This window comes from Mercenaria mercenaria, chromosome 6, assembly GCF_021730395.1.
Source record: "Mercenaria mercenaria strain notata chromosome 6, MADL_Memer_1, whole genome shotgun sequence".
Taxonomy (NCBI): Eukaryota; Metazoa; Mollusca; class Bivalvia; order Venerida; family Veneridae; genus Mercenaria; species Mercenaria mercenaria.
The window spans coordinates 88,473,369-88,479,368 of NC_069366.1; positions in this window are offsets into that span (position 1 = coordinate 88,473,369).

Sequence of the window (6,000 nt, forward strand, 5' to 3'; positions counted from 1 at the left end):
CCGTGATTGGTAGCTGAACGTTTTGTCAGCACAACTATATTAGTATCTGCATGTACGACCTGGCGGTAAAGAATTGTTTTTATTACATACCTATATAAATTCTGTAAAAAATCGGCTTGTATTTCACGATTAAAGGTCCATTACTAAGGGAAAGTGAGTTGGCAATTTTTTTCATAGCCAGTGCATAGACTTCTGCAAGACACTAAATAATGAAGATTGGCAGGTCAAAATTTACAGAAAGTCTTTGGAACTCAATGAAATGTATGTGTATTATGTTGAAATTTCAATGAATCGACAGAATGACCCCCAGGTCTTTTTAACTTTCTTCATACTTCATAGAAAAATAATTGTACATATACTGCGATTTATTTCGAATTTCTACATACCAACTTTCATTTTCCAATAAAATGAAATAGTTTCTGTGCTTTTTAAAAGAAATTAAAATGTTCACTTCCTTAGTATTGGACCTTTAAATATGAACAGACAGACAAAAATTCCGTATTGTACCTTTTAAATTCCGTATTGTATGCTGCCGGACTATTTTCATTAATATGCATGACCCGACACATTTCTATAAATAGCTCACATAAAAACTTCAGTAAGTTCCATTTAATATCGACAAACATTGAAGATTTCATTCAAGAACAAAACAAGAATCAAAATGGTAAAGGTATATAATAAAAGGGTCATTATAACAGTAGCTAGATCTGGGACTTTGTATTCGGCTCTCGTGGATTTTGCCAGGTCGGATCACACTCGGCGCTTGCGCGCCTCGTGCGATCCGATCTGGCAAAATCCACGAGAGCCGAATACTGCATCCCAGATCAAGCATACGGAAGCATACGGAATATTCTTGAGTGCTAGTTCAATAATTTCGAACAATACTAAATAATCCTCAATAGACAAAATAATAAAAATTAGTTAGGTTATTCAATTGGGGGAAAACAAACCACCAGTCAAGAGTCAATTGAGGTGGAGATCCCCTGATAATAGTCATAACAATTGATCAGGCATCACCTTTAAATTAGACTTAATAGTTATGTTAGCTACAGGCTTATTCCCAGGTGTATAATTTTACAGAGTGGGAATTCAAAATGTATTTATATAATGTCTGAAATATCCAAACTTATTCCTCAATAAGTTCCAAAAGTCAGATTTTAAAGATGCTATAGAAATCACTTTCACCTTTTACGAAATTGAAATCTATGGCCTGGCCTGGCCCGGCCCGGTCCAGTCGAAAATTGGGCTCATCAGACCAGGCCAGGCCAGGCCAGGCCAGGCCAGAGATTAGAACATGCCTCTCGAGTGTAACAGCCATGCAGGAAGACCTGGGCTGGCGTTCCCTTGAACATCGCAGACTAGACTGCCGGTGTTACATTAAATTTTGACCCCGTTGAAAATTGATCCCATGGGTCATTTTTCAACGTTGAGATTTGACCCTGTCAACATTTCAACATTAAATTTTGATCAAAAAGTCGTTGAAACCTGATCAGTTATTAAATTTTGATCAGAAATGGGGTCATTTTTAACGGTTAGTTAAATTTAAGTTAAACGTCAGAGATCGTCTGTTTGTAGTAGAGAAACACACTGGAAAGAACCAGAAACCATCGAAGGCTTGCTGGATAGCTTCTTTAAAATAATTCCGCAAGGCCGAGTCCGGGCTCAAACTGACAACTTTACCGAGGTAGGCGAGATCATCTATATGTTGGACAGGAAACTGTTAACGAAAGTTTAACACAATGATTTCCGACAGGTGGGTGGGTGTGGGCACATCGAGACTTCCACACAGGGAGCACCTTTTCCGATCACAACAAAATATTTATAAGGGATATGTCTGTGAATTATAGTGATATCTCTGTAACACAAAGAGATATATTTTTACGTTGTAAAGATAATATTATGTCCTTATACATCCTAATGTCAGGTTCGAAATACTTTTATCTCATAATTAGGATTTTATTTTACGAATTTGTATAATCTACTGTTTTAATTCATTTATAGAATGTACAGATATGGCTTTTAGATATAGTCTCCTATAATTCTCTTTAGAATGACCACATGCTTTAATGGTTTTATATGGTGTGTATAAATTACTACAAATCGGCCTGGAAGATCTTTCCCGTTTGATGCGGCCTGCGTTTCAATTTGAAGAACTTCAAACTAAAACACCGATAGTTTGATATTGCCGCAATATATACAGTTCGATTACTAGGTCATACGTGTTTACACGTTTTCAAACTAAATTTTCTCTACTTGCAAAATGACCTTTCTACTTTTTCACACCCTATTACCTGATGTCCACCACGCCGAGGGATGCGGCTGCCACAGAGGTAGGAAATCAATAACGATTAGTAGTGGTGTTAGTTTTTTTAGCTGTATTTTTTCATTTCTACTTTCCATGAAGGTATTTTGGTTCAAGCATACGTGTAAATGCTTAAACATATTATATAATTAATGCTGATCGCCAACTTTGCGAAATAAAGAAGTATTCGCTGTTTAAATTGGACGTTTATTAAAATTGATGCGAAAATCATATTCATCTGCCCAATTCGAAGTGTTTACAAAATAATTTGATCGGATTTACCTCACCCGTCAAACGATCAATCATCTGGGGATAATCCTTGCAAGTTTCAAGTCTGTCCGTACGTCTACACCGACGTTCTGACCCTCCTAAGGGACCCGTGTATAGTCACGTATGATAAACTTTACCGCAGAGGGCATTTTTAAATGATGCCTATCCCACCGAGGAGTCAAAATCTAGGATTTCGTTTACGGCAGAGGGAAATTTGGTGGAAAAACGTCTATACTGGCTGTTTGTTTTGCTTTTAAGACCTTGAAGGTCATGGAATTATTTGCAGTATGCATTGCTCATACTTACGTTTAATAATTGGCTATTTTAAATGGCGAACACCGCTGTAACACAGTGTTAATCAGTCTAGATTGTATCTATCTCCGACATTGCATACAATCTGCTACATGTATACATTTGTTTTGCTACTGTAAATGTTCATTTTGTGAATTCATTTTTGTTACAATTTCCTTTATCATGAAATATACAGAAATAATGATATCGTAAGTCCTGATGGCATCGGTACTTGTCTTCTTTGCTGGATTCAGTGTTGAATTTACCGTTAATATTAGCTTTCATTTAAATACACATCAGATCATATAGTTTAACAGTTTGTCGACTAGTATATTTAAGCATATATATTTGAAATATATGAGAATTGTTTAAAAGAAAGCTAAGGCACTGATTTGCAGCTTACGCTAGAGTGATTTATTTACAGGGAACTGGAAACAGATGAAAACATTTGGAATGCTGGATATAGGACAAAAACATATACCGACGTGATTCCAAACGAAGGTTAAATGCTTATTTCTAGCGACCAGCGTGTGGGCATTTATCGAAGCTACAGGGCAAAATATCAAAATTGAATACACCTTTAAAGTTGTCAAGAAAGGTCGATCAGAATGAAATCTTCATTTCAGATAGTAACTTGGTAATATCATTTTTATTAGCAGGTGGTTTAGTTATTTCCATTTCATTCTGATAGATCTATCTTGACATGACAATTAAATAAATGGTCAATCACTCCAGTGTTAACTGCAAAATCATTGTTACAGTAATAACACATGTATGCCTTCATCTTTGGTTCAGAAAATGAATACAAGATAAATTGTTCAGAAAATTTCTGAAGAACAGCAGCTTTATTTAGAACCGATCACTTGACTTATGCCACTGACAACAAATATATGAGCCGTGCCATGAGAAAACCAACAAAGTGGCTTTGCGACCAGCATGGATCCAGACCAGCCTGCGCATCCGCGCAGTCTGGTCAGGATCCATGCTGTTCGCTTTCAAAGCCTATTGCAATTAGAGAAACTGTTTGCGAACAGCATGGATCCTGACCAGACTGCGCGGATGCGCAGGCTGGTCTGGATCCATGCTGGTCGCAAACCCACTATGTTGGTTTTCTCATGGCACGGCTCATATTTAAATTTTCTAGCCTAGCTGATCTTTTATGTAGGACTATGTTACTATCAGTGGCCTCTAAGTATAAAAGCTTAATAATGCAAAACAATTTGATATTTAATATTAACCGTATATTCAACACTGAATCCAGCAAAAACGCAAGTATCAGGACTTAAGATATCATTGCTAGCAGCAAATTTCTGTATATTATGATATAAAAGAAACAAAAATGATTCTACAAAACGAAGACTTTCAGTGGCAAAACAACTCTATACATATAGCAAATAAAGGAAATTGAAACAAAATTTAATTTACAAAACGAAGACTTATAGTAACAAAACAATGTCGGAGATAGATAGAAATTCAATCTAGACTGAATAACACCGTGTTACAGCGGTGTTCGCCATTGAAAATCACCCATTATTAAACAAAAGTATAAACAATGCATATTGCTAATAATCCCATGACCTCCAAGGTCTTAAAAGCAAAACAAACAGCCAGAATAGACGTTTTTACACCAAATTTCCCTCTGCCGTAAACGATATCCTAGATTTTGACTCCTCGGTGGGATGGGCATCATTTAAAAATGCCCTCTGCGGTAAAGTTTATCATACATGACTATACCCGGGTCCCTTTGGAGGGTCAGAACGTCGGTGTAGACGTACGGACAGACTTGAAACTTGCCAGGATTACCCCCAGATAATTGATCGTTTGACGTGGGAGGTTAACCCGATCAAATTATTTTGTAAACATTTCGAATTGGGCCGTTGAATATGATTTTCGCATCAATTTTAATAAACGTCCAATTTAAACAGCTGAATACTTCTTTATTTCGCAAAGTTGGCGACCAGGATTAATTATATAATATGTTTAAGCATTTACACGTATGCTTGCACCAGAATATCTTCATGCAAAGTCGAAATGAAAAAGTACTGCTCAAAAAACTAACACCACTACTCGCCGTTATTGATTTCCTACCTCTGTGGCAGCCGCATCCCTCGGCGTGGTGGACATCAGGTAATAGGGTGTGTTTTTGATTATGTTTTGTTTTAGCTTGAGCTGACGTTTTTCTTAAACAAGACACATTAAAATATGGAACCCTGAGTTAAGGTTACAAAACGCAATCTTTAATGTTTACAAACATGATGTTTACGAAAACGAAATGTACGCCACAGTTACACTTGTAGGCCAATAAAAACTAATTGTGCGTTTTAATTTATGTGTTGGTTTCTAATCATATTCAACATTTCTATTTAAACGAAAATAAGAAGTCAACATTTAACATTATGTATGTATACGCAGTCTAGCCTACCGGAGGCACATCATGGATAGCAACTTTCCTGCCAAAATACGTATAAACTAGCTTTTGTTATACGATAAATTCAGAACACAGTCGATCTTAATAATGAACGAGATGGGGTTATTGTAGATAATGTATATATCGCTGTTTCAACATACAATTGTGAAAGTATTTTTTTCAGTCAAGAGCATCTTGAGTTTAAAAAAGTACATGTATGTCATGACGCGTTCTTAAATTTCAAGCAATTCAATAACACTAAGGTTAAAGATATTGTATGGTGCATTTCTTGGCAGAATAATATTGGAAAAAAACACAGGTCGCCCAACACGACATAAACCTAAATTTTGCAGGCTCAGTTTGATTGAGCCTGTCATGGACGGTAACGTGTTTGAAAACATTTTAATTGCATATGTTACTGAATATAGTAACAAATTTGCACTGACTTTAAAATGTAATATATATGAACAACGGGAGCTCAAATTGGTTTTCGTGTGAGCTTGTGTGCATGATATCGATATCAGGAAACTTCCGACCATATCAGGCACACTTTCGCTGCGCAAAACATCCAGATTTTATACTTCCACTCACAGAACGTCAAGTATATAAACTAACATATAGATCTATTTTACAAAAGAATGCATGGTTTATATAACATAATTTCGTTAGCTCACTCTTCGCGTTGTTGAATAAGGTTGACACAAGAAACTACAGTCATAGAATGCATGAA